This window comes from Peromyscus californicus, unplaced genomic scaffold, assembly GCF_007827085.1.
Source record: "Peromyscus californicus insignis strain IS unplaced genomic scaffold, ASM782708v3 Scaffold_10__1_contigs__length_136768540, whole genome shotgun sequence".
NCBI lineage: Eukaryota > Metazoa > Chordata > Mammalia > Rodentia > Cricetidae > Peromyscus > Peromyscus californicus.
This window is the reverse complement of record NW_026294391.1, coordinates 127,039,683-127,052,608: the sequence shown is the minus strand read 5'-3', so window position 1 is coordinate 127,052,608 and position 12,926 is coordinate 127,039,683.

Genomic DNA, 12,926 nt, shown 5'->3' with positions numbered 1-12,926 from the left:
GAGGGTAGTAGATTACAGGTAATGTGGAGAGGAAAAGGGATAATGGGGAAGGATGTTTAAGTGTGGAGGTAGATAGAGGATTGTACAAATGAGATTGGGGAAAGTATAATTAATACAATGGATATTTGAAAACAACATATAGAAACTTACTACATATATGTGCATTCACATAAAAGAGTTTAATTATAGTTACCACAGTTGTTAGGATCCTGCCCTCACTCCTGCACATGAGCAGTTCTGGGTCTTGTGTCTTACATCATCAGTGTGTGCTGTGACTATGTACGCACCATAAAAAGCCAGATGCAGGCCCCACCTGTGAAACCTCAGTAAAACCCACCCACTCTATTCCCTACAGACAAAGAGGAGCTTAAACCAGGATTCCTAAGTGTAGATAAGAACTTAGACCCCTTTTTCCCAGGTGGCGGTATCTACTACAGGGACTTTGATTCGACCAAAAGACTAAAAAAGGGAGGCAGGTTGAAATAAATTATATGGTCTGTGCCTTTAAGAACTAGTCTCACAAAGAAAGGGGAGCGCTCCTTCCAACCTTCCTGCTGCCTGTGACAGATTTGGAATGAGCCTCCCTGCCAGGGCTTGTAAACTTAGAATACACCTTGCTTTTGCATTCTGTACCTAAAGTCTCCAGTGGTGGCTTTGAGGACATGATCTGGGCATAACACAGGCCAGTTTGGGCTATAGAGATCCTGTCTCAAAACCAAATGGGATGGAAATATGGTGGCACATGCCTTTAATCTCAGCACTGGAGATAAAAGACCCAGACACAGTTTTCCCAGAAACCCAAAAGAGCTGAGGAAAGAGATATCTTAAAAATAAGCAAAACTGAGTCAGTTCCCCCTTCCTGGAGAGGGTGAAGTCAGGTGTTTTCAAAAGAACAAAGTCAGGATGTCTGATGGTAACCGGTTAACCACGAGATGCCCCTCTCCGGAGATAACATGACCAGACCCCAGAGATGGGTTGTAAAACTCCTGACAGGGCAAACAGATAAACTAGAATAAGATAAAGTCCAGGTCCGGGAAAAACTGGACCAATCAAGGATGGACCCGTAGTAACCCCCTCCCCTCTAAGTAATTTTATGGGTTTTGCCTATAAAAACTGACTTCCCCAAGAAAGAGTAACTCCTCCCTGCCTCACTGCCAGTGAGTTGAGTTCCCTGTCATGACTTGTAGTGGAATAAACCTTGCCTTTGCATTCTGATATGCTCATCCTCGGTGGTCTCTCTGGGGGGTCACAATCTGGGCACAACACACCCTCTCTCTCTGCTCTCTGCTCTGTTCTGCTCCCTCCCCCCATCTTTCTCTCTCTCCAGGCCTGGCTCTACTCTTTCCCCTCCCCCTTTCCGTCCTAATAAAGCTCTAAAAACTAACACTGGGTTCTGTCACGACCATGACCTTTCCATGTAGTAACCAGTACCGCCATCAGCTCCGTTCATCATCCTTTCAACAGCTACCACATACAAGGAATTGTACTCATCCCAGAGGCTATAGGCTGCTAAAAAAGAAAGTCCAGAGCTAGTCATGATACTTCTCAGCTTGTTGGTAATAGTGATCCAGAGATTCCCCCAAACAATAAGGGTATTGCCATTGCTCTTGATTATTCATCAGAACTTGATACTGAGATCCTATTGCTGAAAGCACTATACACATTGGTCACAGGACATAGAATTCAATGTGGACCAGGAAGCTTCTTGTCTGCTGGCTAGCTTTATAAATTAAAAGGAATTTTGTAGGCTTCTGGGGAGAAAAAAAATGTCATCAAGTCTTACCTAGCTGTGAACCCTGTAAATTGTAATAATGACTGTTTGGCAAGATATGACCATGGGTTTGATAGTGGTATTAATGTTATGAGAGTAACATGGATTGGTTTTAAGACCCATTCCGTAGGAGAACATGTATATTTGAAAGTGCATATTAATTCCAGAACCCATGGCTAGAAAGCTCTTGGGCCCCAGTTGTGAATCTACTACCATTGTTTTGCTAAATGAACATAGTATCAAACTGCCTGCCAAATTGTAAATCTACCCATAGATCACTGCATCTCTCTGAGCTCATCAGAAGAGTCTTGGTGCTCTGGATAGGTGGTTCACACAGAAACATACAGGTAGTCAAAGTTCAGAGAATATGTGTCTGTGGAATCCTCAGCCACAAACTGAACATCTATATCACACTTCTCCAAAACACAGGGACTATCACAGAAGACATAGTAGAATGATTAAGATTGAGACACCAAGGAAGACCAGAGTGAAACAGTTTCTATTTCTATACTAGGACTCCTGTACTCATAAACTCACAATAGCTGTGGTTGCCTACACCAGACTTTTACTACTACATCAAGCCAGTCACTAATCTAACATATAGACAAATTTCTAAATGGTCTCATTAAATAAAAAACACAGAGCCAAATATAGGGGTGAAAGTCTTAGAGATCAGGGAAATAGGAAAAGCTACTAGCCAATGTTACCTCACCGAATCTGGAGCTTCCAAATTTGAGTTACTTCCTGTCTACTCAAGCCTTTATATGCCTTTCTTTTCTACCCTCTCATTGGCTCTTAGCCTAGCTACCTCATTTCCTTGTCACTGCCTGTCTCTACAGACCTCCAGGTCTCTATGATTGGTACCAAGATTAAAGGTATGTGCCACCACACTTGGCTCTGTTCCCTAGTATGGTCTTGAACACACAGAGACCCTGCCTGCTGAGTGATCACATTAAGGGTGTGTGCTGCCTGACTTTGTTTACTTAAAATGGTTGGCCTTTTCCCCCTGATCTGTAGGCAAACTTTATTTATCAAAGCATAAATAAAATATCATCACACTAACATAAAGTAAGAAGGCATTCATGAGACCCAACTTAAAACTGAGGTGCTATGGACAATCATCACTGCTGGGAAAGGGGGAATCAATATGTTTAAGGGTTTAGTTCCAGTGAATGGCCCCAAACCCAAATGTATATGGACAGTACAAATTGGAGTTGGGTTAATAAATTTAAAATGGAGAGCAATAGAGAGAATTAATTTGTGGATAAATTAGCATTGATTTATAATGACTATTGAGCAAATGAGGTAAATATGATAAAATATATTAAATTCTCTAAGAATTAATAAAACATAAAAAGTAAAACAAATATGTGACTATAGAATATCTTTATATTGATACCTGGTTATACATATAACTGCCATTCTTAGTTTTGTCCTACTATAGGTTACTCCTTCCCCTGATTGCCTTTACATTTGGTCATTATCCTTGATTGTGATCAATGTAAAAAAATGTGCTTTGGTGTAGTTTTCTTTTTTTTTCCTTGTTCCTGGTGTTTCAGTTCTCAGAGTTTTAAATTCATGCTTTTCTTCTAATTTTGAACTATACCAGCATTAATAAACATGTTACGAAAAACAAACAAATAAATTTTAAAAAAGAGAGACAGTTTTCTATTTTAAAATAAGCTTAGCTATACATTTACCAAACATAATACCAAACTTAGGTATTATTTAAGTGTTTGAAGAGTATTTTCATCCAAATAAATCTGTATAGAAATCTCATACCATACTGGATACATGTAAGATGCCATTCAACTAAAATGGAAACATTTGATCACATTGTAAAGCCTTATGTGAAAGAAATGTGATGCCAATGTGAATTAAACTGATGCTTTGTAGTATCTATCATGGATATCTACAAAAATTTCCACAGTCATGATGATTTACTGAGATAAAATATTAAGCATTTACTGTCAGAAGACAAGTACATTCCCTACTTAAGCTGACATTCAACATTTTACTAGAGGACCTAGTCAATAAATAAGGTAAAAGACAAAAATAACAGACACAATTATTGAAAGCTGACATTAAATGATTTATATTCACAGAAAATGTAATTATTTGTAATGAAAATTCAAAAGAATCTTAAAAGCAATCATTTAGTAAATGGATTTTCAAAGACAATATATACATGCAAGTGCTATTCAATATAATAAATTTTCTTTCTATTATTAGTGACATGTAATTTTCCAAAGTTTTGTTCTTCTCTCACACATTACATCCTTACCATAATTTCCCCTCCCTCCACTCTCTCTAGCCCTCCCTGCATATCCCCTCTCCTCCAGATCCACTTCTCCTCTTTCCTTAAAAAAAAAAAAAAAGATCAGGGCTCTCAGGAATATGAGTAGGCACAACCCCTCATATAAAGGGTTGGACAAGGCAACCCAGTAGGAGCAAAAGGGTTCCAAAAGACCCACCAAGCTACTCAGCCAAAACATATATGCAAAGAACGTAAGTCAGACCCCTACTAGCTCTGTGATTGTCACTTTCATCTCTGTGAGCCTAGATTAGGCCTGCTTAGTTAATTATGTGGGCCATGTTATTATGGTGTCCTTGATCCCTCTGGCTCCTATAATCCTTCCTCCCCCTCTCTGCAGTGTTTTGTTGGTATCTGCTCCTGTCAGTTGTTGTATGATGCCCATTTGATGACAATTGGGCTAGGCCTCAATCTATAAATATAGCAGAATATGATTAGGAATCATTTCATTGACGTTTTGCCTGTAATGTTTGGTTCTATCCTGGGTATCTGGGCTGTCCTGCCTTTGTTTCCTGGCAATCCAGGTAGTGTCAGTCATGCATTCCCTTTTGTGGCATGGCATCAAGTCAGACAAGTCATTAATTTGCCACTCCCACATGCACCCCCATTACCACAGCACATCTTGCAGGAAGAACAGATTGTAGGTCAAAGGATTTATGGCTTAGTTCTTGCCCCAGTTCCACTGCTAGGAGACTTGCTTGATTATAGAAGACAGCTAGTTCAGGCTACATTTTCCTCATCCCTAGGAGACTTCCCCAGGGTCACTCTCATAAATACCAAGAAGTTTCAAATGCATTAGGTTTCTATGTTGCTGAAGTTATCTCCAGTCCAGCCCGGAACTGCGGCCACTCAGACCCAGATAAACATAGAGATGCTTATATTATTTAAATTGTTTAGTCTAATGGCTCAGGCTTCTTGCTACCTAGTTATTATATCTTAAATTAACCCATTTATATTAAATCTGTAAGTTACCACGTGGCTTGTGGCTTACTGGTACTTTTATATCTCACTTCTCATGGTGGCGGCTGGCAGTATCTCCTGACTCAGCCTTCCTGTTCCCAGAATTCTCCTCTCTGCATTTCCTGCCTGTACTATACTCTCTGCCTGGCTACTGGCCAATCAGTGTTTTATTTATCAATCAATCATAGCAACACATTTTCACAGCATACAGAAAGACATCTACAGCATCTCTACATCAATCTCCAAATATCCCCTAATTCCAGTAACCTCTCCCAGTATTCTCTTCCTCCTTTCCTTCCACAGCATACATCCCTTTTGTGCTCATGCCCACACACCCCCAGTCTACCAGCAAAATCTATTCTAGTTCCCATTTTCAGAGAGATTTGTGTGTGCTCCCCCACACACACACACACCTTGAGCCCTTCTTGCTACTTAGCCTCTCTGGGTCTGTGGATTGCAGCATGATTGTCCTTTATTCAACAGCTAATGTCCAATTATAAATGAGTACCCACTGTGTTTGTCTTTCTGGGACTGGGTTACATGACTCAAGATGATCTTTTTTAGCTCCATCCACTTGTTTGCAAATTTCGTGATGTCTTTGTTTTTAACAGCTAAGTAATAACTCTTGAATACTCCATCCTACCACAAAGACACTTGCTCAACTAGGTTCATTGCAGCTTTATTCATAATAGTCAGAAATTGGAAACAACCTAGATGTCTTTCAACAGAAGAATGGATAAAGAAAATGTGGTTCATTTACACAATGAAGCATGTAATTTCTTTAAGTTCACATATGTTGATTCAGTAAGTGATGCTGTAACACTAGGCTATGTGCATTTTTGAAAAGCATCTGAATTTTAAATCACACATAAGCCGGGCGGTGGTGGCGCACGCCTTTAATCCCAGCACTCGGGAGGCAGAGCCAGGCGGATCTCTGTGAGTTCGAGGCCAGCCTGGACTACCAAGTGAGTCCCAGGAAAGGCGCAAAGCTACACAGAGAAACCCTGTCTCGAAAAACCAAAAAAAAAAAAAAAAAAAAAAATCACACATAGCCTTACATGTATAAAAAAGGTAATTCTATACATAAGACATCAATTTCAAGTGTCATGTGATATTATTGATAGAGAAAAATATAGAAATGTCTAATAAAATTGAAATATATGAAAATATTAAATAGGAAATAGTAGCTTGATTTTCAAAAGGAGAACTTGATTATCAGAGTACTAGCAAAATTATTATATACATATACCAATAGTACTGTTTATGGAAGAAGAGGGTATCAATTTGAGAGTGAGGGGGCCATGGGAAGAGTTGAAATGAGGGAAGAAAGGAGGTGGGAAACTGATGCAACTGATTTTAATTAAAAATATGTTTTAAATATTTAAAAAATATTTAAATAATTGATTATATTAAAAAAGAATCATGGTAAAAAAGCATGCAATAAATATGAAGAATATATTATTTATAATCTACAAATCATAAATTATTCTTATAAAACATATATGAAAATCACATAAATAAATAAAATAAAGTCTTCCCATGAAAGAATTTAACTTTCTGGTTATTGTGTGACTAGGAATTCCACAGAACAGATATTCAAATACTCAATCATAGTATAAAATAGTGTTATGATCTTTAGTATGGTAGCATACATATTAAATCCAAGAGATAAAAATTTCACAAAATTGAATAGCTAAACTTTTTTGTTTACTTCTTTTTTTCTCTTTTTTTAATTTAATTTTATTTTACAATACAATTCAGTTCTACATATCAGCCACAGATTCCTTTGTTCTCCTTCCTCCTGCCCCCTCCCCTTCCCCCCAGCCTACCCCCTATTCCCACCTCCTCCAGGGCAAAGCCTCCCCCAAGGACTGAGATCAACCTGGTGGACTCAGTACAGGCAGGTCCAGTCCCCTCCTCCCAGGCTGAGCCAAGCGACCCTGTATAAGCCCCAGGTTTCAAACAGCCAACTCATGCAATGAGCACAGGACCCGGTCCCACTGCCTGGATGCCTCCCAAACAGATCAAGCCAATCGACTATCTCACCCATTCAGAGGGCCTGATCCAGTTGGGGGCCCCTCAGCCATTGGTTCATAGTTCATGTGTTTCCATTCGTTTGGCTATTTGTCCCTGTGCTTTATCCAACCTTGATCTCAACAATTCTTGCTCATATAAACCCTCCTCTTTCTCTCTAATTGGACTCCCAGAGCTCCACCTGGGGCCTAGCCGTGGATCTCTGCATCCAATTCCCTCAGTCATTGGATGGGGTTTCTAGCGCGACAATTAGGGTGTTTGGCCATCCCATCACCAGAGTAGGTCAGTTCGGGCTGTCTCTCAACCATTGCCAGCAGTCTATTTTGGGGGTATCTTTGTGAAAACTGGAAAACCTAAAAGAAATGGATAATTTTCTGGATAGGTACCACATACCTAAGTTAAATCAACACTATTTAAATAGTCCAGTAACCCCTAAGGAAATAGAAACAGTCATTAAAAGTCTCCCAAGCAAAAAAAGCCCAGGACCAGGTGGTTTCAGTGCAGAATTCTACCAGATCTTCAAAAAAGAGTTAATACCAATACTCTCTAAATTGTTCCACACAATAGAAACAGAAGGAACATTACCAAACTTCTTCTATGAGGCTACAATTACCCTGATTCCTAAACCAAACAAGGATACAACAAAGAAAGAGAACTACAGACTGATCTCCCTCATGAATATTGATGCAAAAATACTCAATAAAATACTGGCAAACAGACTCCAAGAACACATCAAAACAATTATCTACCATGATCAAGTAGGCTTCATCCCAAGGTTGCAAGTGTGGTTCAACACACAAAAGTCCATCAGTGTAATACACCATATAAACAAACTCAAAGAAAAAAACCACATGATCATCTCACTAGATGCAGAAAAGGCATTTGAAAAATCCAACACCCCTTCATTTTAAAGGTCTTGGAATGATCAGGAATACAGGGAACATACCTAAACATAATAAAGGCAATTTATAGCAAGCCAATAGCCAACATCAAATTGAATGGAGAGAAACTCAAAGCAATTCCACTAAAATCAGGAACGAGGCAAGGCTGTCTGCTCTCCCCATACTTATTCAATATAGTACTTGAAGTTTTAGCCAGAGCAATAAGACAACATAAGGAGACTAAGGGGATACAAACTGGCAAGGAAGAAGTCAAGCTTTCCATATTTGCAGATGACATGATAGTATACTTGAGTGACCCCAAAGATTCAACCAAGGAACTGATACAACTTATAAACACCTTCAGCAACATAGCAGGATACAAGATCAACTCAAAAAAATCAGTAGCCCTCCTATATACAATTGACAAAGAGGCTGAGAAGGAAATCAGAGATACATCACCCTTTACAATAGCCACAAATGACATAAAATACCTTGGGGTAACATTAACCAAGCAAGTGAAGGACCTATATGAATAGCTAAACTTTTAATTAATTAAAAACTGACAATAATTAACTAGGAGTGGGATAAAGTACAGTTGAAACTCCTACACTTTGGAAAGTCTTAACAAAAGTTCACTATATCCATCTTGAAAAACCTTTAGCAGTTTTCTACAGTAGATATAAACATGAATAAGATGTTGGGATTTTTATTTTACATATCCTTGCCTCTTAGATATAAACACACATTTTAGATATTATTTCAAATTTTATTTTGGATGTAACAATGAGGATGTTTCTGGATGATGCTAAGCTTTGAATGAATTAAATGAAAAATGTTTGAGTGCCTTCCTAATGTGGATGTGCCTTTTTCAGTAAGTTGAAGTTGCAAATAAGGCAAAAAGTCTGAATAAGTGGCATTTCTTCTGTGTGACTTCTACAAACTGGTTTTTGTATCTTAAGTAAGACAATTTCCCTTCTTGTGTTTCCAGTCTGCAAACTTCCATGAAATATTCATGGTTAGCTCTCCTAGTGTTTAGGCTTTTGTCTCATATCTGAACAAAAAATAGGTTTGTGTGTATTTCTAGGTTGTGAATTGCAAATTTTGTGATGAGGCCTCCATAATTAACTCCTTTTAACCATTTTCTCTTTCTCTTTTTCCTTCCTCTTCCCCCTATGAATCATATTGATAGTGTTTTTCTGGAGATATACATATACACATATATGTAGATTTTGAAGTTGAGATGTGGAGTTTGTAACAAATACATGAAGAAGTGAAAATGGAGTTTAAATAATCAGTTATTTCTCTGCTGCATTTTAGATGTACAATCATTAAGGGTGGCTTTATTGAGGTGTCTGACAGAAATGACTCATAAGTTATTAAAAACTGGAGAAAACTTGATAACATGCTCTAACGTTTTATGGAAGGGAGAAGTGATAAACAATGGAATTAGATGATAGTTGTTCAGCTGAGAACATTTTTTAGCAGATATGGGGAGAAGCAATTCATTTCTTCCTGACTGCTTATAATTAGGTGTGAAAACAAAGAGGTTGAACTGAAGAGATGTGCATAAAAGGAGCCATACAAAGTATGCAAAATTCTGAGTCTGGAAATATTTCAAAAAATACTAAATTTTTTTGACTATTCCATTAAAAGTAATCCTAAAAATCACTTTTAAGACTAGTATCAACCAGAGATCTAATTGATCTTCTGAACAAAACGAAGAATACATGTAAAATTATATTGTAGATGGTCCCATGTGAGCATAAAGGAAAATAAAAGCAGGAAGAAATGAGAAGGATGTTAAAACATTTTGTCATTCAAGAAGTGGGATAAATGAATGAAAGGCAATGCAGAGGTGATTGGAGCTGAGTCTATCACTGTCATCTGCATGAGTAGAACTTTTTCCTACTTTATTTTAGAAGCTAAAATCTTTAAAAAGAGAATTGCAATGGTAGAGTACATATAATGTGGCTTGTGAACACAGCTATCTGGAAAGCAAAGTAGGTAGGGAAATGCAGCAGACCCATGCACACAATGCTGCCATTCCAGTAGATCTGAAAAGAAGCATATCAATCTGAGGATTCACCAGTATTCCTACCTAGTGGACTATACTTTGCTTGTAACCCACCACTAAATCTTACCAGCTAATCTCTTTGTTTTTGAATGAAATATCTATGCTCTTTCCCAAAAGGATATATTTGAAAGCACTCATGCGTGCACACAACACACACACACACATAGATATACATATACATAGATATAGATATTTAGATAGATAGTACATAGATAGATAGATAGATAAAAGATAGACCATTTGCAAGCATATCTATCTATGTGCTATATCATATAAATATATACTATATCTAGTATTTATCAATTTTAATCAGTTCAGAGCTAGAGACAAACTTTCACACAGTTCCTGTACTGAGAGAATGATTCATGGATATGACATCACATGTTATACAACACATTTGATTTTGAAATATATAAAATTTTTGAGGGCTATTGGTATGGATATGTACATGTGATAAGAACATGAATTATTTGGGTAGTACAGAGTAGAATTTCACAGACAGAATTATATAACTATGAAGTTTTTATATGGAATCCCAAATTATAAAACTATTAATGTACTATTATTTTAAATTATGACGTTTGGGAGATAATTAGAGGTAAGATTGTGAAGATTGGGCACTGACTACAGAACTAGTATCTTTCCAAGATCAAGAGACCAGTTTTTTTCTTTCTTTTGTAACTGCCATGTAAAAATCTAGCATGACAAATACTATATATAAGCAAGGAAGTGGGCTGCTAACAGATACTAACCATATTACTGTTTTTTTAACTTTCCCCTCCAATTTTATGAGAAAAAAAATTTTTGGTCATTTAAAGTACTTAGTTAAGGGTATTTTGTTGCATTCATTTAGCTGATGGAAATGCAATGTGGTTCAATATTTTTACTAAATTTGTAAACCAAGAGATGTATATGGATCACAAAAACATATGTCTGAAGCAAAGTGTTTATTTAGAATCTATGTATAATAGTCAGACACTAAACTGAAATATGGGTATAATGATTTATGAATGAATAACTCCAGCTTTATTTTTGTGGTAAAATACTACTGAGCAATGAATAACAATAAATGTTGCATAACACAATTCAGAATGTTCTCTCAAATTTAAATACGAAGAGAAAAACCCCTGACTCCAAAGTAGGAAAATATTCTGGTTCCATAAATATGAAAGAGAAAAGCAATTAAGATATCATAAAAATGACAGAGTTAAGCATAATGATTGACAAGGGGAAGTATAAACAGAGATAACATTAAGAAACACTTGGTGAACAGTTCATATGTTTCCAATAGTTTTGCTGGTCATCTGTGTACATTTTCCCATCATGATTTTGATGTCCTTTGTTCATAGAATCCCTTCTCTCTCTCATCAATTGGACTCCTGGAGTAGAGCCCCTATGATGCTGGACTAGGCCCTCTGGATAGGCAAAACAGTTGTTTAGCTTGAACTGTTTGGGGGCCCCCCAGGCAGTGGGATTGGAACCTGTCCCTGGTGCATGAGCCTGCTTTTTGGAGCCTAGTGCCTATGGTGGGACACTTTGCATAGCCTTGGTGCAGGGTGGGGGACTTGCACCTGGCTCAACTGAATGTACCAGGCTCTGCTGACTCCCCATGGGAGACCTTGCCTTGGAGGGGATGGAAATGGTGGGTGGGTTGGGGAGAAGCCTGAGGGGCAGGGAGAGGGAATCTGTGGTTGGTATGTATAATGAATACAAATCTCTTAATAATAATTAAAAATGTAACAAAAATGAAACACTTAGGTGGTGCTAGAAATAGTCTATGTTTTGATGCTCATGGTGTCTACAAACAGATTGAATGCTTCTGCTGTGGGGTGGTCTGTATGTGCTCTGATTGGTCAATAAATAAAACACTGATTGGCTAGTAGCCAGGAAGGAAGTATAGGCGGGACTAACAGGAGAACTGAGAGAACAGGAAGGAGGGGGGAGACACTGCCAGGGGCTGCCATGACAAGCAGCATGTGAAGATGCCAATAAGCCATGAGCCACGTGGCAAGGTATAGATTTATAGAAACAGATTAATTTAAGATGTAAGAACAGTTAGCAGAAGCCTGCCACAATCATACAGTTTGGAAGCAATATAAGTCTCTGAGCAGCTGTGGAACTGGCGGGTGAGAGAGATTTGTCCTGACTGTGGGGCAGGCAAGAAAACTCTAGCTGCATGCTTCTATGAATTACAATGTGTATAGTAAAGCATAAAAACAATATGAAAGTTAAAGCAGGCCGTTCATGTTCAAACTCTATCAAAATAATAAACTAATTTTCTATTAATAATTGTATTTCCCAGAAAGGACTATTGCAGGAGGTTGTGGGAGTATACAGCAGGTGATAACTAATATTTAACAGGTTGACCCACAAGACCCACCTGACAGGGAGTCCCACATTGCAAAGCCGTGAAGTTACTGTTGATGATCAGTCTGTAAATTTTTTTGTGTGTGTGCCACTTGATTTCTTACCTAATAACAGCTATGTGTTTACCTTGTAAAAATATTTCATCTTTGGGCACACATACTGCTGTGGATGTTCAGGAAGATCATTTCTGCTTAAGCTGTATAACTCTAATAATACTAGAAGATATTTTTATAACTGGTGCAGAAAAGTTATAGTATTTTCAACCACAAAGACAGCTCATTTTAGACTTCAGAACATATTCAAAGCAAACTGGATGGCCTTGGAGATGAATACACAAAGATGCATTCCCAGGTGTTGTTATTTCCAAATCAAGGTCAGAACTGAAGCAACTTTAATAGACTTAACTCCCTGTAGTAATTGACTTTTTACATGTAATCCCATCCTCAGTTTAAGTTACAGGCTCAAGATTCAGCCAATTGTTTACTTTCTGTCTGGAAATTCTCACCAACTTAGAGATGCATGCTT